This window comes from Temnothorax americanus, unplaced genomic scaffold (assembly GCF_048541705.1).
Source record: "Temnothorax americanus isolate GAGA-0224 unplaced genomic scaffold, ASM4854170v1 Scaffold8, whole genome shotgun sequence".
Lineage (NCBI taxonomy): Eukaryota > Metazoa > Arthropoda > Insecta > Hymenoptera > Formicidae > Temnothorax > Temnothorax americanus.
In genome coordinates, this window is record NW_027509802.1 from 2,665,001 (window position 1) to 2,689,374 (window position 24,374).

A 24,374-nucleotide genomic window follows, 5' to 3' on the forward strand; every position below is an offset into this window, starting at 1 on the left:
CTCCTCCAATTGCTAAAGTTATAAAACTTTCATGTTGTTTGAAACAAAATGTTCTCGCAACACTCCGAGTTACAAATAGTATAGTATATAAACAAGAGAATTCGAGGTACAAATTCTAAAATAATCTGAGACCAAAGCGGGTATTGCCACGCCCGAATAAATCGTAGCAGAGGCGCCTGAAGTAATCAATTCCGCGCGAATTCCAGCGTCGTATTACACATGCGTATTTCCTAAAATATTCACGAAACTACAGCGCGACGTACACTATATCGTGTCAATCAAGACGAGATAGAGGCGCGGATGAAAGGCCGCTCCTCAGCAACGGTAGCAACGGTAGCAACGGCGCGACGACTCGGGTAAAGGGAACGTAAGAGTGTAATTAATGCTCGGAATGCCGGATGAGGCGTTTACACGGGAGCGAAAAAACGAGGGAAGGAGCGATCCTCGCCTGACCTGATTAGCCCCCACCGACTACCCTCCAGGCGACGGCACGAAAACGTCGTGTTTGTTTGAACTACTTCGTTCACCAGACTTCTCTCCTCGTCACTCGCGCCGCGCTCTTTTAACTTCTTTTCCTCGCGCGTGCCCACGGCCGTCACGAACCTCGTTTACAATTGGAATTAAGGAGCCACGGTAAACGCGCCGCGGCTCAAAACGATCCCCTTTAGTTACACGTCTCGTCAACCACGTATTCATCCGACAATCTAATCCGCGCGAATAAGTTGCGAGCCGAAGAGTCGCGTTTTCGCGTAACAAACCGCAACAAGTTTTAATTATTTGATTTCGACGCAAATGAGGTACAATATAGGAAAATAATTTCAATGAAAATTTTAGATACGTCGAGAAAGACAGACACAAGGTAGACGCAATAGCTCTCCCCGCAATATTTTATGCGTTATTCACGACATAACCGCTAACGTGCATTTCAATATGTTGTAATATCCTTATTTTATTCGCAGACCTCTCGTCTCACTACGGACATTTAATATACAATTTCATAATGACGAATATTCGAGTTACCATATGGAGAATGCTGACCGTAGCGTATACATCAGTTAATAATACATTTTACGTTTTGTCTAATGTCCCTATGTAGTCAGGTACATTGAAGTTATGTATATGTGAAATGAGAACAGCGGGTGCAAATTTTCGTAATTGCATTATGCAGAATGAGAGCGGCGTGAGAGCCAACAATGCGCAACAAGCTTTTTTGCTAAGTTTCGTCTGAACGAGGCGAGCGACGGGATTACTTCTTTCGTAGATATTAATTATAAGCGCAACGTACATGTCCCGTTAAAAAGGGACAATTAATCTAGAATTTCGCGCGTTGCCCGCAAAACTCACGCTCAACTTTCATGGAAAATCCGCACTCTCATTACGCCATATTGCGAGAAGGGTCTTTTCGCCACCAGAACAGCCATTAACTTTTTCTGCCACGATTACGCATCACGTCTTTTGTTCGCCACTTTTTATTACGCTATCTAAATATAACCTTTTGTGCAAAATGCACACGAGTATTCGGAGAATGTAACTTCAAGTATCAAATGCTGCAAAAAGAAACGCATAACTGTATACAAGCGCGTTTTTCTCTTTTAATACAATATGCATATAATATGTGTGTCATTGCAAAATTGAACAAAAAATCACTGCACTCTATAAAAATTCCGCAATACAGCCAATACATTATCCCGAACAACCAAATATTACAGAAGGGTTATCAACAATATCTGTTCTTGAAACAATTAACTTGATTACCACAAAGATAATAGTGACGCTCATGTTTCTAATATCATCGTCATTATGTAAATGCTTATTACGTTTCCCGTAAACGTTCGATGGTTCCCTCTGGTTTGTTCAACGACGTCACGTCTCTCGGGGAATAGAGATTTCTATTAAAGTAATCCAGCTACCAGCTACCTTGGCAGCTATATGAAAGCACTCTCAGCTGACAGCGATAAGGTCGTACGAAATTATTCGGTTATTACATCCGAGACTCGAATACCTGTAATAACTTTGTCCGAGATTGTTTTGCGGGGACAAACGCCATACGAATACAAATCTATCGGACGTAGACAATTGGGGAGATGAAAGGCTTATGGAAATGGCGGTCTACTGGCGAATCAAAATATAGGTAGTCCATAGAAATGCCGGATAAAGCAGCAGACACGACGTCGCCGGGATAACGGCGGATTGTGCTCAAGTATATGGCTTTATCCTAACGAAAGAAACGCCTGATTTATGAAAAAGAAATTTGCCGTCTAAATAGTAATCTTCCTGCAGAATAAATATTATCTCACTAAGAGAAAGCGCCACGTTGACCGTAGTGAAACCTCGTTCACGATGTATTGTTAACGACACCCTTGTTATCGCGGTGCTGTTACTTGTCCCGCGCTTCAAATACGATCTAAATGTTGACTGTCACGCGCAATTTCATCAAAATGGATTTTCATTTAATATTCCAATTCGACATCGACGTACGTGTCAAACGCCACTCGGCGCTGACCTGCTAGTGCGGCAAGTGTTTACGCGATTAAATACACACGTCCGACATTCCATGCACCGAGACCGTAAAACGCGCTTGCGTTTTAAATTAAATCCACGCGAGATGTATGCGCGCATCTTCCCTCGACTATTTCTACCTATTTTATCGCCCGAGGAATAATTCCGCAGTTGATCAAGATCCAATCTCCGACGGAACGTAGTGTCCACATGCACCCCCATACGTAATGCACGTCCCAAGAAGTATAGCCGTAATAAAATGGCCGTTTGAAAGCGACGCGGGAATTCCCGCGGAATATGGATTTAATATACAGCCCGGTGCCCACGGGCTGAAATCTAATATCCCCGCGAAGAAGTCGATAGTTTCATCGGGATGAACCGTGGATTCGCGTGGAACGAACGAAAAAGAACGGCAGGAAAGTAACGGCGGACGCGCGTGCATAAGGAAGGACGGTAATTCCTATCGAAATTCCACGGGAGTTTTACGACCGCTCTCTATACTAACCGTTCGACGCTCGTGAATTTGCGAAATGCCGTGCCTAGTAAAATGCAGCCTCGGATGCCCCGTGTGCGCCACGCCGCGACGGTGTGCCGCTGGCAGGAATCGGCACCGTAATATCCGCTGACGAAAGACATCATCGCACGGAGATAAATCGAGAGCTGCATCTGCGAGCGGATTAATGCTGCTTTCCGTAACAGTCTCCTACGCGGGATTAACTATAATCCCGTGTTTTCATACGGCGCGACATCGCACCGCAGCATCGTTATTGTGGTGTCAAACGTCACAAATCGTAGCAAACGATGTGACACAAACAGAATTTTCAGACAAAACTGACAATTCCGTTATTACTTTTCTGATTTCGCGAGATTGTTTAAGAAATCGTTAAAGAAATCAGAACTTTGGTTCGTATGGGATTTATCATGCGATATTGTAAGAGTCATATGTACGGCGGGGATCGATTCTACAGTAACTAAAGAATATCTTTGACGGAAGAATATATAACATACATTTCAATACCTCGTAAATAATTTATAGAAATCGAATAATATGTTGCGCACGTCGTTGAATCCATCACAAGACGCACTACGAAGAAATGGTATAGAGTATAATATAACAAAACAGCGTGTGCAATTTCATTTAAATAAATGGTAATCAATTCAATATGTTGAATATATTAAAGAAAAATTTCAGAAGCAAAGGGAAAACTTTTTCTCGCGTCGTTTCATTAGGATCAAAGATAAGAGTGAGTGATAAAGAAAATTACATTGCATCCTGTGAGATGTAAAGCGAATAATTCGATTCTTATTATTCTCACATTCCATTGGCCGCTTTCCGCGAAAAGCGCTAAAAGTGCAAAATAGACACGATCGACAGGAAAATTGCTGTTAAGACAAAGAGATTAAAAGCCGAGGAGTGCGCAAAGGTTCGTGTATAGCGCCATTCCGGCGTTCCTTCGACTTTTACTATTCTCCCAGCGCGGCTTACGGAATGGAAGATGGTTGCGCTAGATTTGTAAATAAAAGAATGGATGTAGGGCTCTCGCAGAACGCCGGTCCCCGCTAAGTAAAACCTCCAAGAAAACGGTACACGACTCGACCCGTGTGCGCGCGCGGGGGTAAAAATGCGGAAACCACCACCAGAGCGACAACTCGATTATTCCGTGGTTTTCACGACCTTCTTTCACGACCGCTAACTTAGGTGCAAAAGCAAGAGGAGCCAGACGCACGATGCGCACCGGGAGATATTAGACACTGAAAGTCCCATTCGCCATCAACAGACACGAAAAGACTCGTATACACGGATGGTTATTCACGCAGTTAAATTTCTGTTACCGTTTAGGTTGAAGAAAAGTTTTGAATGCAATGCGCGACATGCCTTTCAGCAATTCGAAGAGCTACTTGGGGAATAAAAGTATATAAATGAGAATTGTGTAATGGAATCTTCAGTTATTGTTGCCACGAGCGAGCGAATAAAAATGTCCCTCTGCATTTGTTTACGCATAAATGTAAAAATATAATGTAATCTTATTTTTATCATTATTATTATTTGGAACATAATTTGGAACTGTCTTTAACGATCGTCAGATTACATTATAAATAATCACTTTAAGAGATGCAGTCATTGTACTGTGCTGTATCCAATATTATCCTGTTTATCATGGCAACTGTATTACGACCACGTGAATGCAAGAACCACCCTGTATAGAAAGATTGTTGAACTGCCTCCAGTGACTGGCGAATGCCGACCATGGTTAATGAATCCCCCAGAGTTTCTCCTGGAAGATTAACGACGTAAGGAACCCCAGCAGTTGGGCGATGAAAAGAGGTTGGAAAATCTTTTAATGGTGTGTATCCGACTTGGATAATGTCCTGCGCATGAGACTTTTTTTTCTAAAACAAAGAGAGATTTATAGACGCGTATGCGTCTGAGAATTTACTTCCCTCGCGATTTCCCCGCACTTAATAAGATCAGATCTTTTATATGCCTTTCAATTTGCTGATTTCACTTTTTCTTCTCATTTTACATGCGTTAATGTATCTGCAATATAGTTGCCTCCTCCATTTTTTGTACGACTCTTTGCAAAATGATTCGCTATGCAGTTAAACATTAATATCGTGATTACAATCGGTATCGGTAATTACATTCGGGCTGAGTTTCAGCAATTTGACGGGTAAGCGCCAGACATAAAAGTAATGGAGCTATAATTAGTTAATTAGCGTAACGCAAATCGTTCCAAATGAACATACTGGTCGGTCGATAAACAAACCAATTCTGCATTAACGAAATCCATTCAATAAAGGTTAATGGAAACGATTCGCAAGAAATGTAATTATGGCGAGAGTTTCCAACGCATCCGTCGTTATGTATAGAGATTATTCATACGGTTAAACCGCATGATCAAACCGAGAGCCTTCGGGCCAGAATAATTACAAGATACAATAAAATTGAATTATGTTGGGAACATAGGACAATAGGGTGATAATACAGCGAATATATTATTCTGTCAGTCTGGAAAGGCAAAAATAAATCACTCATAAAATATTACATTAAAATTATCTTTTGACATACGACTTTAATATATTTCCGATGAGAGATCGCAATCGGTCGAGAATTTGATGGCGCAATCTAAAATCAGATAGCAACCGGCAACCTTGTCAGCATCCTTTTAACTGCGCCAAGTTGCTAATAACTCGTACGTTACTCGATTACGCTTAATGCTGTTGACACAGTTACGAGCGCGTCATCGCAGTCGGGGAGCAAGCGACGCGACAACAGCTCCATGTGTCTCCCCGCCTAAACACCCTGCCGTACGTTATCGCGTCCCAAAGACACCCGGTACAACGGTGTACAGCTAGCGCGCCGCAGCACGCATATAACATGCAGAATTTCACGAGCAATAAACAACTGCCACCGTAATCGTGGCAGTAATGTATGCCGGCGACGTCGGAATCGTTTCTGGGGCGGAGGAGAGGAGCGGCGGCGCCGCGCCGCCCGCGCCGTCCAAAGTCTTCTCCGACATCCGCCCGCGCGCCGTGTATGAACTCGCGCACGTCCACGTACGTGCTGTTCGCGCAGGTGTTTCACTTTACAAAACTGCCGTACTTTCCGTCGCGAGCCGTGTTTTGTGCCGCCGACTATAGAGGGAAAAGAAACGGCCCGGGGTTCCGGCTTCGGAGAGCTAGAGAGAGGTGGCACAGGTGCCTGTGTTCAGACAGGCGGATACGTACCTGTCCAAATGTCTCCACGCGGAGCTCGTATTACAGTAACACATAACATATGAGGACGGGAATACTTATTCCCCCGTGCGCACCGTCTAACTTCGCTCGTTATGAGACTTTTATTTCCGTGCGGCGGAAGGGAAAAAGGGCAGTATCGTACGCGCGCGCCCGCGCTTTCGAAAGGTTTACAAGAAGGTAAGTTTTTTCCCGCAAACGTCGGAAATTCCTACAAGAGATTCTATTAAATTATACTTAATCTTATACATTGTGTATATATGTGTTTTGTATGAATTTTAAATAATTTGGAATTTATATAAAAATAACTAAATTTAAATTATTTTTAAATAATTTTAAAATATCTAATTATTATCATATAGATAATGGTAAATATCGCAATATATATAAAGATACGTTGATTTGCGCAACAATGTAATTTTCATGCAAAAAAAGGTGCGACACGAGATATTTAATGCTCTTATATATACGATCGAAAACATTCCAGATAAATTTATTTGGAATTCTCACGAATGACCGAGCACGTTACATCGAACGCGCGAAAACACGTACGGTAGAAAATGCATAAAACAAATTTGTCGGGTATCACGCGCAGAGTGCGCCGTGCTGCTTTTTTCGCCCCTGCACGTAGAGCATTAATCACATTATTCCTCGCATTATTCGCGTGGAAACTCTCGTGATAACGTCGTGCAACAGATCCAAAGAGCCGAATGTGTTAGTTTAATTTCAACTCAAACGGCACTTCGACGATCATTTGTCCCCGTGTAACTATTCATTTATAGCTGACGATATCGCTAATTGGACCATGCCAATTTGGCGTATCCACAAAAATTCTGAAAAGTGCATTCAATAATACCGACTCGCTTCGAACTGAAAATACCAAACGGTCTCAAATTTGTTATGTTTCGTGTTGGAAATTCACCAGATATATAATAGACAGATAGGTTGGTAGGTTAATTAACGAGAGAGAGAGACGTGGGGTTAAATCATTATTAAAAAACATCCAATGTCGAACGGATGAACTAATTGCATTGGTTAGACTTGTTAAATTCCATCACCGTGTAATAAATAAAGTTGGGTAAAATGCATGTTATGCATGTGCCATAATAATGAAATTTATTGCTACATATACGAATAGTGACCGAAGAAGTCCAGAAAATAATTTACTTCATGTTAAACGATATCAATTATGAAGCATTAATTGTGAAACAATTGTTAATTAAATTTCACATATATATACACAGAAAATTGATCTACCTGTAAGCTTTAGTTTTAGTAGCTTAAATTCTTTTCAAGTAGATAAAATTGAAAAGTGAAAAAAAGTAGAAAGTGAAATAGTGCTTGGAAAAAGTAAAAATTAAAAAAGTAGAGAAAAGTGTGGAAACATATTAACGTTCATGTGTTGTTGGCAAATAAAAGCTTTTACATGTTTATTTTATTGGAATGTGGTAAAAATAAGACACCAAAATATATCTGATAAATATTGCTACGGTCATAATTGGGAATTAATTCTAATAAATTGCAATTGCAATGTTTAAGAACTACATTTACTTATCCCATATTAATATTTAATAATGAGTTCTAAAATAGACCAATAAGTCATATCGATGCATTTATCATTTTCTTTCGTTCCTATAGCAAAAGTATGCGCGTCGCCTTTGTCATTGACTCTTACTACTTTGCCGTGCTAATGTAACGCATAAAAATCAAAGAAATTCACAAAATGTCAAGGTCCACGCACAACAATTCAAAGAAATACTTTCGTCTGTTCAAATAAGATAATGGCCATATTATATGGTACATAAAAAATAAATTATACTGTTGCGTATCAAGAACATTTATTGTAAATTTGTAATCTCTTGGATTATTAAACTTGTTATAGTTCTTTTATGTCAATAGATATTATCTCTAATAAAATGCTACAACGAAACATTATGTCAATACTTTCTACGATTATAGATTGAGCATTGCCGATATTTCATATTAAAGTACTTCCGGTAAGTCTCGATCGAATATAAATCTTCCAGAATATTTAAATCCCTTGCGTTTGTAATGGAATCTGACTTCCTTTATTGGAATAAGTAATAGTGTGCAACCATGAATTCGTAAAATTCGTATTACGTAGAGATATGATAAGTTGTAGGCATATTACATTTAAGAAATGCCATCTGATGGTACTTCAAAATATAATTTTAGCAATATGTAGTATTAAAAAGACGCAACGTAAGAAAAATATGATAGAAAGATTGACATTAAATTATTCAATCGTGCTCCGATGTAAGTTTAAAATTTTTAACCGTTAATAAAACAGCAAACTTTGGAACTTTCCTCTCAAATGGATGTAGCGGTTTTGTGAGCGCTTAAACTCACATTTAATTCAATTTAGTCAAATATACGGAGATTTAAAAATGGAAATCTTTTAAGTGTTTCGCATTCGATTCAGTTATTATGAGAAATTATACTAGTGTTGAATTAAGTATGCATTATTCTACTAGAATTATTGGCCGATTTTCCTTAAATCCGGTTATTTAAAGAGACAATTATTAAACGAACGATATATATTCTATGCAGCAGTTAAATGTATCATTTTTTAGACCCTAGTTTTAAATCACGTTTTTAATCCGATCGTAAATATATTATCTTTACCTGCAGCTCCCACGTATTCACCTAATATATTGTTAGATAATGCAAGTGTTTCATTCATTTTCGTTTTTATACATATGAAACATGTATGCAAAAAAATAAGCCGACTCATATTAAATAAATTTCATATATACTACGTCAGTCATAGATTTTATCAAAAAATATATTATAAAAATGTATATAATGTCTATTTTTCTCAATTGTTGTTTTATAACAGTTGCACAATAAAGAAATTAATTGCAAATAAAATGTGCATACAGTTTTAACATTCTAATCTTGCAAATTGGTCATTGAAAAGGGATCAAGTCGTACGAATAAACGTAAATTTAATATATGGTGTTTTTAAAATGCTCGAAATTTCCTGTGATAAGAGTGATGAGAGATTTTATCGATAATTATTATAACGTAATGCAAATTTGAAAATCCAGGAACATTTACTTTAAACACTCAAGAATATAAAAGAAAGAATTTTCTCAAGAGACGATCGTATTTCAACGGAGGGCTTTCTCGTGATCTCTCGACAAGGTTTCCTAGCAGCTGCCGCGACACAATAAAGCCGCAACAAATAAATCTTCCTCGCGAGGAACACTTCCGAATTTGAATTTCCACGGTCGGGGGGCTCAGAGTAAAATTATCCGCGTTTCCAGGAGTGAATTTGCTAACTTCGCTTCGCGGCGACACCGAACTTTCGGTGGCTCCGCTATTTTACCACGCAAAGTTTTGAATGTGACCAAAGAAGGGTATGGTTACTTAAATTTACGTAATCGCGACCTTTGAAGCATTTTAAATTGCAAGAACGGTTTAATGCTCGGTGGATTGCCGATTCGCTCTGCAACAACAGATAAAAATGCCGGCAAAAGTGTCGATAGCTTACAAAGTTATCCACTTATGACCCACATATCATTTTTGCATATTAGATCTTCTTTTCGAACAAACAAGAAAAAGAAAAACAAAGAATATTTATCATTTAAAAACAGACACGGTTTTAATCGTTAATTTACTTAGCTTAATCTCTTATAGTCTATTAAGAGATCAATTATCTCTCTTGAAATATAAATTCTAATGTAAACTCTCATCTCGTGTCTGTCGTCTACGGCGTTATAAATTGCAAAGTTCGCGTTACAACGACCCACATACGCCTAGAGTGCGACCCTACGCGGAGTGGTGGCGTGAAAAATGACTGGACCTCGTATTAATCGCAGCTACTTTAACGTTACGTCCGGTACGTGCGCGAAGCTAAAGTTTGCCGCGCACCTGCGGTGGCATGGCCGAGAACATCGATGCCGATGGATTCGTTACACGCGGAAACTCGCGTTTGCGGTCGTGTGTACACTTACGAGAGCACGCGTAAATTCCGTCGTCTGTCAAAACTTCAGGAGGCTATTAAAACAAATTGCAGGGGATGAACCAACTCGCTCGCGCATGAAAGTAGTTAAGCCTTTGATGCGACTTGTCTATACGGGAATTATGGCGAAAAGTTTCCTGCTGTTGTCACATATGTCACAAGATAAGCAGTCATTGATCGAATAGGCTAATGTGCGTAATACGATTATAGGTATGTAGCGAAGAGAGAGAAAGAGAGAAAGAGAAAGAGAAAGAAAGAAAGCGAATAATTTAAAGGTTGTTCTAAAATAAAAGTATAATTAAGTAATGATGTAAAAAATTTGAAAAATTTTCGGAGTAGTTTTTTATAAAATCAAAAATATATGCGATAGATATTACGTATAGTTGTAAAAATTCGAGAGACGCTCATAGGAAAATTCTGACAAGATGCCACAAGACTGCAACACCGTTTCAGAATTTTTTCTTTCGTATACGCACCGAAAACAGAAAGTGACGGAAGTCTAACCGATTTCTTTACTCCTCGGGAATGAGAACAGAAAAATAGGGACGAGGAAAAGGCGGGAGACAGTATACGTGGAATGAGGTGTAGATCAATCGAACATCTAACAAGCGTGGCCTACTTCGTGGATGGTTTTGAAACTGATCTTAAGCCCTTTTCGGGTTCATTGTGTCCTCGGGTGTAGGTAATCTTCCGGACGTCTCACACTGCCCTCCGGGGATATAAACTGGATAAAAACTTTTAGTTCGGAATGTCATTTGCATCAGAACATAATCGTAATTCCGACAAAGTTCATTTCTCTCATAGTGGCACATTACGTTGAAATAATCCTTTATTAGTAGAATTTTAGTAACAATGTAACTTTCGAACTAAATTCGAAGACTATTTTTTTTATATTACGAAGATAAACAGAAAATTTATGTAAATGGGATCACAAAAACTGTTTTATCATTTTTAATTATAAAGATTGATATATCCATCTTCTGAACATTGTAAACTCAAAATCAATCTAATAAGATAAGGAGATTAGTTATTCGCTGTTGATAATTCTCTCCCGATTATTTCAATCTCGTATATAATTCTGACTATTTCATAACAGTCTTATCAATAATTAAAAAGGTATCAATCTCGCAATATTAATTACGTGAAAAATATGCCTAATATAAAGAACAGTAATCTCTCAACGAGAAAAGTTACAATGCAATGTAATTTAATAGCGCTGCCACGCTATACTATTTCCTCTCTGCCTTCGCTTTTCAGCGATTATGTCGAGTACATCTCGCATGGAACCTCTTTCCTCAACCACTATCCGAGTTAGAAACGTTCGAAATGTTCGGAAAACGTCAACTAGATATTATCGGGAACTCCGTTTTATTTTTACTGAAATTAAGGATATCACGAGTAGAGAGGAATTGCATACAATCGCGATGTCAAATTATTTCTTATCAGTTAATTACATTTCACGTTTGGTCAAGAAAAATACTCGTCTTTTGTCGCAATGCTCAGGTACTACGTAACGGATCTCAGGCTTCCTTTGTTACCGTTCCCTCTTTTGCCAGCTGTTTCGTTTACACGAAACGTCACCTGTAGAATACGCCTGGTGCCAATTCACGTAAAAGAACCATTAGTTCTTCTTTTCTTTTCTTCCCTGTTCAAGCGTTTCGCGTTCTGCCTTCGTTGCTTTCTCATTTATTCTAAAAAAGGCGCTAAAGTAGGATTTGGACCTAAGATCGGGATGGGAAGGGGAAAGACTAAAAAGATAAAGAACCGGCAACTACCAGCTTGGTTGCAGGGTGGTATAAAGGTTGCGGGGAGATAAACGCGAGCCAGCGTGTAACGGAAGAAAAAATACGCTCCTGGCAGTCGTAGCACAATGTCGTATAAATAATATGCAAAAGTCTTGGCCACGTCAGGCAAAATCCGTCCCCGACGTTGCTTTTACTTCTCACTCTTGTTTCTCGCGGATTATAATGCTGTTATTTACGAGTTATGGAGTGCCTTTCAAGTAAAGCTTTATATAGTGCAACACTGAATTTTCAGCCACCGAGAAGAGCTTGAATAACAGCGTAAGATTTATTCGCACGTAGCAAAACTGGTTTTCTCCTGCTAAATAAGTCTCAATCGTATTTTTAATTACAGCCGGCTTTGCAAGTAATTTACCTTGTATAAAATGTATCTCGTGTTTATTCGCAAAGAAAAAGTAATAAAATAATTTACGAGCGTGATCTCTCTCTCTCTCTCTCTCTCTCTCTCTCTCTCTCTCTCTCTCTCTCTCTTCGTTTTCCATCGGTATCTCTTAAGTCTTAAAATACGTCGTTAACGACCATTTATTTACCAAGTTTATATCTTTGAATTTCATTGCACTGTTTAAGTAAGAATGTTGCGATTAAATAAAAAAGACATTTCTCCAAGATATTTAAATATCTTGTCTATCTTTAATTAGATCAAGATGCATTCAGATTCGTATCTCAGAGCTACGTTCAGCAAGTGGCAACACACATAGCATTTTTCAGGTGCGCTCTTTTGTGTGCACATATAGCAAATGCAGCCGCATCAGTTCCGTCACGTCAGGAGAGATTAAGCGGCAAGCGCATCAACGTCCGAAAAGTATCGAAAATTTAAAGAACGTCGAACGGTAGCTTCTATCGACAGCTTCCTCGGTTCTCAAGTCACGTTTCGAATCGCGGTGATCGTTTCACAGGGACGTGCCTTCGTCAGGACGGAATTCCGTGCCGGTGAATCCGCACCCGGAGAGCCCCAGGCTCGCGAGTGTCAGCGGCTCGCGTTTACAAAGCTCAACTTCATCCATCCTTTCCATACACTCCCGCGAATTTTTTTTTTTTTTTACATCGGGATCGTAGCGACGATCGAGAAGCTAGTTTTTATTCTACACCCGGAGGCACTCGTTTACGCTTAAAAACCTAATTAAAATAACAATCGGCTACAGACAATGGTGTCGAAGCGCAGCCGTGCGTGTTATATGCACTTGTACGTAGTAGTATACGTACGTGCACGGATTCCGTGAGGAGGACAGTACTTTTATATCGATCGAAAGAGATTGACTGAATAATTCTCTCCCTTGCAACGCGTCTATTGACGTATTTATTGTACAATCAAGTTTTCAATCAATAAACTAATATTTAGAAATAGATTTAATTTACCTACATATTCTTACACTATTAATAAAAGTTCTCTTTTAAAACGTTTTGTATAAAAAAATATCGTAATTGTATCTATCTGTAGCTTATCCTTATATAGATCTATGCAAATAAAAAACGTAAACAATAAATAATATCTTCGTTTTAGTCTAGCTGCTCTCCACTTTCAATGATAGTGACTCTCATAAATATTCCCGCACTTGAGAATACAATCAACGCGACGATTGTCCGATATCTAAAAACGATCGAGGAAGAATCCCAATAAATGAAAGCGTCAGGTTGATCAATCCTCGGCGTGGATTCGAACAATACCGCTGGCAATTCCGGCCAATTATACCGGTAATACGACAGGACGAAATTGCACGACAAACAAATTGTCGGCGACGAAATCGCTCGGCGAATAATTCTGAAGCGCGCAACGTTTCACTTCGAGCGCATCACGGAGAATTGCGGAAGCGCCGGAATGCGCGTCGCGGAAAATTAAATGTCAAATTAATGCGGACGATAAATTCGCCGGGCGAACGAGCGACGCGCGGACGTACGGCAAGGCCAGCAAATTTACAGCGCATTATCTGGAATTTAATTCGACGACATATAAACGCGTGAAGTCGTACGACCGATAAGACCGTAGGAGAGGAGTGGCCAAGATCCTTCCGAAAGCGAAGGATCGCCGCGAGAGATAACAAAATCGGCCGCGTTTATTTTACGAGTATTAAATCCTGGCGCGAATAAAACTGCTCTTACTTACGCGCCGATGAATTTGCTGACGCTCCATCAAGTGTTTTTTTTTTTTTTTTTTTTCAATACTCTCAGTTTTTCTACCATAAAAGAGATCGAATATCAATTTTGGTACCGAATAACAATCCTATACTCGATATCGCGTCGTTATCAGCGCGTAAAGTTGCGCTGCATTTTAATATGGTGTCTATTGTCATTGCAGAACAGTGAAGCGATGAAAGTCAAGCCGATCTCGACGTCAACGAAACCTTCTCGAAAACAGCTTTGTTACTCGAGACCTCTATCCATGATCCGTCCTGACAGCCAAAGGTATAAGGAAGTAAATTTAACAACAAATCATAATGAGATGAGACAGCTGCTGTATCGTATTTCGAATAAATAATAATAAAAATATTAAATTCATTTTCCAATCAAAACAAAGATAAACCTTATTCTTCAAATTTCAATTTAACATTAAGCTTAATAATTTTAAACGAAATAATTAATCAATTATTGAAATTTTTATTTAAAAAAGATATAATTTGCATATATATATAATAATTGAAACTTGTTTCTTGTAAGCTTCTTGCTGATGTTAATGTCAGTTGATTGTGTAGTGTACGTGATACTCTCTTAAGAAGACAACAAAAGACAAAATTGTAAAACCGTCGCGTACGTGTACTGTTGTCAGTAATGTATGACAGTAATATAAATAAATCGTTTAACAGAATAAATGTTTAATACCCACCCTTTCTCTTGGAATTTGTGAGTTTTAGTCTCTGTACGAATTTCAATAATAGCGTACTAAAAATAATATTTCCGATTATGCAAATCGACAGAACGGAATACTAAAGCCCGCTGGTGTTTTCAGATTAAACTTTCGTGTCGGAATAATGAAGCATCTAAACTCGAAATTCGAGTTTCTCATTTTCTAAATCCATGGCAAGCGAATTTATTACAAGTTTATAATAGAGCAATAATTGGTAGTTAATTTGTTACACAGAAGCACGTAAATTCGCTTGTTATTACATTAGTTTCAGATTCATTCTGCGATATATCTCGCCCTCTCGTATATAGCGCAATAAAATAAGGTTGTATATTTCAGAACGCATCTCGCGCTGCATATAAAACAAGATGTTATCAAAACGACCAATATATCGCAAGGACACATATAATATTTCGGTACAATTTCGAGACCGGATACAACTTATACATATTCCACTCGTATATCGTTCATTTTTTTTAAACTACAACATATCACGTCCCAATATTGTTGCGCAATGAAGATTTATGCATCTTCAAATAAAGGATGAATTGGCAACTTATCTGCTTAAAGTGTCAAACTTTCAAGAAGAACTTCAAGGAGCACCTTGAGAATCTGCAAAACTTTTGTAAAATGTCTGTATAAAGTCAAGGGGCAAACGAAACTCACGATACCTTGACTCGAATGCATTTCACGTCGAAAGTTCAAGATAATATTCAGCGTGGACGATGCAAGTGCAATTGATGCGTCGTGGAATGCAAATCCGTATCAATTATATCGCGATTATCGTTATTGCGATGCGGCAAATACAGCATATATTTTAATTCTGTGGGCAAGCATTCAGCAAATCGCTTCGTCGGGCGCACTTCCCCAAAACATGGTCGACTGAATTCAAAGCAGGATTTCACCTCCGGCGGCGTATCGATCGATCTGGAAAATATTCGCTAAGAAATCGCTCTGGCCAACCGACCGTAACTGTTCGCGCGATGCCGGAAACTGCATAAGCAAGAGGAGCGAGGAATTATCGAGGAGAGAAAGTCATAGACGACTAAACACAGATACAATCGAACGAGGAATAGCGGGAAAGCGTCGAAAAAGGGGGAGACCCGGAGGAAATAGCGAACGCGAAAAGCCAAGGGCTGCACTGGGCAACTATAGCTGCAGTCACGGTCGATGTGGTCGTTGCAGCCAGTCGACAACGAGCATTGTTGAGACATGTGGGTCAACCCGTGCTGTACTTCCGGTGACGACACACCGACATAACGACGAGTGAAACGTCAGAGGGAGATGAGAGAAAGAAGGAAAGACAAAGAGAGACAAAGCGGGGGCAAACAGCTGTAAAAGCAATAAAGGTGCCATAATACGAATGGAAGCAAGACGAGATTCGAAACTACAAGAGAAGGTTGTGTCAACACCTTAAGGTCTAAAAGGCGCGACCCATCGCCTTTAACGTTTCGCCGGGAGCTAAATGACCAGAGTTTGAGGATTCTCGTTAAGGATAACGTCTTAACCCTCGTAATTGCATAACTGCATACAATTTGAACTGCTATTCCCTCGCCGGGAGTCCCGACACGATGCATCGTGTAATGAAGGAGACTATATGTAATCTTTAATTAATATAGTGACCACGAATAAAAAATCAAGCACAGTCAGTACAAATCTATTTCTAAAGGAGACTGTTCAATTTACTTAATGCGAACGTGATTAAGTAGCTTTCCATAAAGATTAACGACAAAAGGGATATTATAAAAGATATCAATAATATTTTTAAAATATTTTTGTCGCGCACGTCTGTACAACCAATAAAATTTTTTTGCAAAATTTAATTGTAACAGTCGTATTTTCTCCTCAAAATATGTTGCTTCGTCAATTTTACAAAAACATAAAATTTAAGGTAGATGCACGGCGTCTCGGGGATAGTAGTTCGTGCCGTTAATGGCAAGCGATTGATTATTTCGCCCATTGGTGCCATTTGGGAATAGCATATGCGAGATACGACTATGTCAACAGCATGCGTTAAAGATCCAGATGCGTCGTTGAATCCGCCATCTCGAGAATTTCTAATATATATATATATATATATATATATATATATATATCTGTTTGTGCAAATGAAAGGGACGTGTTACCCTTATCGCACCAGGTCGTTGTACAATTTGAAATTGTGCACTCTCAGCAGTGTCAAAATGTTTACGCAAACTTGCATATCATCGTTGATACAGGTTGCATTAATTCGATAACATGCTAGTTTGCGAGTATTACAACGTTTAAAATGAAGCACCCATCGATAAAATATTAATCTACAAAATGGATTGGCGCGATAAATTCATTTTCACGTAGCGAATAAGCATATTACGCCACGTATTAAATGTTACATTTTCTGGAAAAATTCGTTCTCTCCGCGTGTATGAATATATATTTTTTTTTTTTTATAAAAGAAAATCCCATTCGCGGAAACAATATGAATAGTAAGTGTACACTTTTAGATGAGTCTTAGTAGTGAAAGCACAAAATTTCCATTAAAAGTGCGACGCTCGCGAGTTAAGCTAAAGATAAAAAATGAATACGGTCCATGATATTGCTGGAAGTGCAGTCGGTTTTATTTATTTTCAAAACTCCGCCGCGCCGTATTATCTCGGTCGAAACTATGATACTTCGTTAAAGATGCACAAAAATTTGTAATTTGCATTCGGTAGTCCGTACTTTTAAGTAGGTTAATTCCTAGATAGTTTCGTATGCTGCGAATTTACTTCTTTCCTTCAAGTCTGTACATTAGGCTCTTTGTCGAACTTTTTATCTCCGTTCCTTAATGACGTCAAGAATATTTTCTAAAGGAAATTTAAAATGCGACTTCGTTAATGAGATTGTAATTTGTAACGCGTATCACGGAAATAAATTACGAGGACACGGCGAAGAGTGAGATAAATTTCATAGTGACTGACGCATATTTAAGGCTACTTTAAAAGTACGAGTCCGGGCGTAAGTTTGACGCCGGTGGAATATCAAATAACTTCCAAACGACATGTACATAAATGTGATTAAGTTTACGATAAGATAAAAGCTAGCCAAGAATCGTACGTTAATATATATCTCCCTAGTAGCGCACTGACGTTAAATGACGTTTTAATGAGACGTCTATAGCGAGGCGTCATGCGCTACTAGGGCTATTGCGCAACGTGTAGAACGTCAAAGTTAAAAACGTTGTGAGAGATGTGGAAGATTTTCTTCGTACGCGTGAGAACGCTAAGAGTTATTATTCTCGTCGAAGCTTGTTTCACTTCCGTTACTGCAAAAGTCATATTTTACGGAACAGCGCTAGATCTAATAACACAGTTCGAACTTTTTACGCGGAAACGCATGTCATGCCCATCGTGAAATGCTCTCTCGCGGCCTCTTAAAAACTCCACGGTGTAGGTAATTCGTTCGAGATATGCAGCGACTTGAAACCACTTTAACGTTCTCGTTAAAGTCCTAGGCGCGGTTGAGAGAGCCTTTATAAATTACGGCCTCGTTATGTTCGTGAAATTAAAAATTGTGCGTACGCTCACCTCTCGGCGAGTTTCACAGGGAGTAGCCGCGCTGTTCCCACGAGTCTGTTCGTCACCACCTGTTACAAAAAAAGAAGAAGAGAAAACGTAAGTTACAGGAGAGATAAAGGTAGTGTAGTGACATGAAAAAAGGATCAGCCGTAAGGCGGGATTATCCGGCGGCTCCGTTCACTGTGTGCCAGACTTTAATGTCTGATACGATATCGTCGACGTCTCGCATGAAAAAGCCTTTGTAATTTATCGAATTTTAAAATTTCGCCGAATTCAAGAAAGAAAATGCGCTTTTCAACATAATGGTAAATACCGAATGTGCTTCTTCAACTTGTGTGGATTAATCGTATAGTTTTTATTTATTATAGTATCAGCTAAATAAATTCAAAAAATTTGTATAACAGAGAAAATAAAACACATTTGTATGAAATCCATGCTTAAACAAAGATGCGCGCGGCACAAAATTGTTTTGACATCTAGATATTTATTTCACAGTGCGAAGAAGACGTAGATTGGCACGTCGCGTTGTTGCGTCACGTATAACGCGCCCGTGGTAATTTCTCTGGCATTCAGCAATTAACCTCCGTGGCGTTGAGTTACCGAAACCGACGAAAGAAAAAAGAAATAAAACGGGACACGACGGAAACTAGTGCGCGGAAAGAAACTTACAATGGAATTTTCCGCGGGACGATCCGATTACATTCGCGTGCGGTAGCGATGTGTGAACGCGAATTCAAGCGGCGTTTGCATGCGTAATACCCGCGTCGGATACGACTTAATTACACGGAGTGCCATAAACCCGCGTTGAATCATTGTCACAATCTTCTCGATTCGCGCCGGCCGGCGCCACACGAGCAATGGTTTACCGGCCGTTTCTATCGCATGATTTACGCCCGAATGTACTTTGCATTCCATTTACGGGGAAAGGGTGCGTGCGGCTTGCGCAGAGGATAATCCCCGGGTCCGCGGCCTCACGGTAAGCCCCATACATTACACCTTATTTACACGCGTGTGACAAGTTTCTCGCCCTCTCGTTCCCGTGCTTCGATGCCCTCGATGCATTAACGTTGCATTGTGCACGGAATTCGTCAGCGCACGGTTCGTTCTCTATTGCGTTGCGTTGCAATTACTTAATATGCATAACTATGACCGTGTTTCGGCGTTCGATAACGCGCGCCCGACTGGGGCGTAATTGGCGGCGTACTTTCTCACGCGCGACAAAATCTCACAAAGCTTCTTTAGATATTTCTTTACATTCTTGATAATGGCGTATCGAGTTAATTTATATATGTACGGGTGATATATCGCAAGTTGCGCTAAACCCCAGAGAATATAGGACCTACACATGAAGAGGTAATAAGTTATTTTTATGGCGTACTGCAACCGCGTGCGATAATTTTTTTGTTACGTCGCGTATCATAGTTAGAGAGAAAATAAATAGCAACGAAATAGCAACGAGTACGTAACTACCTTAATTGATGGTGGACATGCACGGCTTATATAATAATAAATTCTATTCTAATATGATTGTGAAATGTACCTGGAATTATAAAACTCGGATACGCGAGTAATTGCTTAGTTAACAAAGTTGCACATTTTTACAGCGCAAGGAAAGCGCACCAAAGTTGTGACACACTATTAATTTCTCTAACTTTAGCGCCATAATATCGCGCTGCAACAGTGTGGCACGTTTATAACGTTACACGGCTAAATAATGCTCAGCAATGTTGCAACGCACCGTGAAATAATGTAGTATAACAAAGCAAGCTAACAAAAGCCTCTTTGTTTAAAACCATCTTAATTTTCATTACGTGGCGCAAATGCGGCCATCCACATTATTAGTGCTATTATTTGGTGATTTACCAAGTTTCCAGACTTTATTAATATGTCAATCGATTTAATAAAAAAAAAAAAAAAAAAAAAAAAGTCAATGTTAATAAAAGTTAGTTAAAAAGTTAAGAAAAACTGTTTTCTATCATTATCGTTTTGGACTCGAATACTATCTTTTCGATAAATATAAGAATGCAGATCTTTTCAGCATCTTTGTCGAACTTTAATTTCCTTAGGTAATCTGCAATTATCGCTTATCTTGACATTCCTGCATTGTTATACTTGATATAACTTTTTTGAAGAACATTCTTTACCAGAATAAAACTTAAATCCTTTACTATATACGTTATTTAGCTTTGAATTTTCTTTATAAATTTAATTTTTTTTATTATTTCGTCAAACATAGACTGTCTCTCTCATTAAAAATATATATATAATAAATATTATATCTCTAATTTTTTAGAAGTTATCGATGAGACAATAATTTGCGATACACAACAGTGGGAGATAATTTTCATCATATCAAGCATAATTAAGTAAATTTTAAAATAATGCAGTAATATTTTAATATTTAACACGGTTCATAAATCATCTTTTTATGAAAATTTAATGTGTCGTTTAATATTCAACGCTTCAACATTTTATGGTGAAGCGTCCTTTTAATCAAACTTGCATCATTTCTTGCTTCGTGTTTTTTGATACGAGGTTTAGTTAAGGACGAATATTTTACATCGGATCGTACGGATTAATACCTCGACGTAACCTTTATAGTAATTAGAACTTCCTACGGTGGATAATCTTCCTGTAAAGGATCACGGTTTGACGCCTACCACGTACTGAACTTGAAGGGTGGATCAAATTTGCACACGTACGCAGGCACGTGCGAGGGCGTTTCGTTTGTGTGAATCACGTTTTCATACATACACGCGGCAAACGGAATTTGTACACCTGAATCCGCAGTTCGCAGGATTAAACGGTCGAGAGCCACGTACGCACGTAGTAACCAAATTTTGACAATTAAACGTCTACCGTCTACCGAGTGCGATCAAAAAGTCGAGGGTAATTATGATAAAAAAAGTATATATAATCTCTTGTATTGTGGATTCTCATTTATATGGGTATGGAATGTGCTAAAATAGAATACTGTATTTTGTGATATTCTCAGCAAAGAATTAATTATTAATCATTTTAAATTATAAACTAATAACTATTGTAGTATCAAACTCTTTATGACACACATTCAATATGTACCAAGTTAAAATTAATATTTCTTGTGCCTAACATATTTGTGCTTTTTACATTGATTTTTGTAAACACATTATGTCCAGCTATGTACATCCTGCATTTCGTAATTCAATTAGCTTTAAATATATATTAATAAATTAAAGATAATGTTGTCAACTAAGTATATATATACGTAAGGTCGTTGGATAGTTGGCATGCCAAAATATTTTCTAAACTGAAAAAATCGTGAAAGCTTTATCTCCAAAAATAACAGGTCTGCAATTGGTGTAGAATGGTCGTGAAATAACATCCGCACAAACAAACTTAAACGTTCCTGAGGTCTATAAGTATTTAACAAAATCCTTGAAAGTATCTTGTTAAAAGAACCAGAATGGGTTAAACGAAGAGATAGAAGAGAAGCTATAAAATCTTTTGTAGAGAGAAATTTGTAAGTTATTAGAAAAGCTATGCACTCTGTAAAATCAACAGCTTCGTATTTTGTAATTGCATAATTTCTATGAAAATACTTGTACGGATTAAATTCCTCATATCACGGCAAATCTAGATTACTGTTATTATACAATTATTGTCCATACTATACGGAACAAAAGATTTCTATAATGGCAGAGAATTTTAGGTTTAAATCCATATATCTATATATATCCATATCTATCATTTACATGTGCGGTGTATTTGTAAAATCATATATTAATTATCCTGATAAATTAATAGCATAACCGATACGTATATCATAGGTAGTAACTAATTCCCAACGATCGAAGTCACATTGCGGTGAGAATGGCCACACGATAAATAAATAAATCGCAATAGATAACATTGGTCTAACTATAAATTGTATACACACACACACACACACACACACACACATTTATATATGTAATTTTCATGCTAACTAGTTAATCGCACCACAAGCATGAGATCACATTGCGAATGTCGCACGTCTACAATTACTGTCGAATATTCTGTCAACATATCACTAAATCATAGCGTTCTGTTAGCGTAAATTATTATATAAAAATATATTAGCTTACATTGTCCTACACTAATTTAGAAACTTATATACCTATTAATAAAACTATGATTATCTTTTAACTTCTAATACACACAATGCCACTTTAAATAATTATCTTAATATTATTATAATATTATAAATTAGTGATACCTATGTATATTGTATAAAAATAAATTTATACGAATAAAGTTAAATTCCCAAGTGCTAAAATGGTAAACTTAGGAACAACGTAGATACGTGCATTCGTACGTGACATTTCAATAAACAATGTTCTTATTTGTCAAACTATATACCAACCTAGATAAAACATTCTTTACGACATCGAGGACGTGATCGCCAAGTTCTCGACAACTCGAACGAACAAGAACTACCAACGGCACGCTGTTGATTTGCAAACCGCATACAAAGTTTCACTTAGCACATCAACACGTAATGCGCTACACGCTATGCAAAACATAGTCCAACAACGTATTTTGTAGAGACACGTTGGTATTGCAGAACATGTAAAATCATTACAATAAAATTAATCATCCTTTTAAACCCAATTGAATGTCCGTGTTCTTACATTTACAGATATATTTTTATTCTATATATTTCTGTTTAAACAGTTGTAAATAAATTAATACAATAGTGTTCTAAATCGGCACTTTTCAAACTTTTACGTAATTTATTGTTACTCTAAAAAAAATGTCTTTAAAATGTAACGATAACAGTTTAATTTAATTTTAGGTCGAATTAAATCCGTGTAGAATTATAAAAACGTAATTTAATAATAAAATTGTTATAATTTGATTATAAAAACGCAATGTCGAAAGCGTATATGCCGTATAAAATTATTTTATTCATATCGCATGATCGCAAACGTGCCCAAAATTGGAATCATGCGTCAAGATGGTCCGCGTCAGCTCGTAAGCCGCTAATGTGACAAAAGTCATAGCGTTTGCGTGCCAGAAAGAGGAGATGGCTATGTGGCAGATCTCGCTCGTTGATAGCGGTGACGATATCCGGAAATTGCAGGTGAAGACGAGCTGGGACGCGGACGTGACACTCTCTCGAGATGCCCTCGAGGGCTGGAGAGACAACCGCAAGTGGTCATGATGCCCCCTAGTACTTTGTTTGCGCGATTTTATCAACGCCGTTTTATCGCGACAGTCCACGAAACATTGTCTTTGAAGCGCGCTCTTTTAGTTTTAGTCCTGTACGTGTGTTCAAGAATAAAGATACTCTTCGTCGCATCTATTTGCCAACGCTTTTCGCGAACACAATGTGATGCAATTTTAAATCGCACATGTTCGTTCGCATTTGCAATAATTGTGTCGGTAATAACGATAACATTGGCAATACTGATAACAATAAGCAAAAATATCTTTGAATACGTACATAACTTTAATATGCCTGGCAGATGGAAAACGAAAGACGAAGTGTCTAGTGTCTGATGTAAAATCGTTGACTTATATTACTGAACACATCAAGGCGACTTGATCATATAATTTATCATCAGATTCCGTTATGCGTATCATATTACTTCGTCGTAGACTCCCGTTATGCGTTCAAAATTTAAATACTTGGAAACTTTTGCGGCTTTAACGAGCAGCCCTCCGCAATCTGGCATAAGGGCCCGTCAACGAGGCTGACGTACAGTATAGCTCGCAGCTGTAGTTACGCTAAACTTCCCAGATGATATCCACCCGTTATTATCAACCGTCCCACCGGCGAAGCTGATGTACAATAGAACGTGTTACTTTAGAGCATCCTGGACCTAGCCGCTTCTTAATAGAGCTTAACTATTTTAATGAGAGACCGTGCCAGGGATGGTTTCGGAGGTAGAATATCTACATTTTCGGCGACCCCTTCGCCCGTCCGCTTCTCTATTCCTTTATGAGAATACTCA

General features: G+C 38.4%; 1 protein-coding gene across 11 annotated transcripts in view; it reads right to left on the reverse strand.

The window, feature by feature from the left end:
- Positions 1-24,374, reverse strand: part of LOC143907171 (TWiK family of potassium channels protein 7) — a 262,816-nt gene that overhangs the window by 113,935 nt on the left and 124,507 nt on the right. For 10 of the 11 annotated variants that reach the window (XM_077423759.1, XM_077423756.1, XM_077423755.1 and 7 more), the window contains one exon: positions 18,406-18,464. The exons of the other annotated variant lie outside the window; for it this stretch is intronic. The gene's annotated coding sequence lies outside the window, so the exon portion shown is untranslated. The remainder of the gene's footprint in view (positions 1-18,405; positions 18,465-24,374) is intronic. 11 annotated transcript variants of the gene reach the window in all.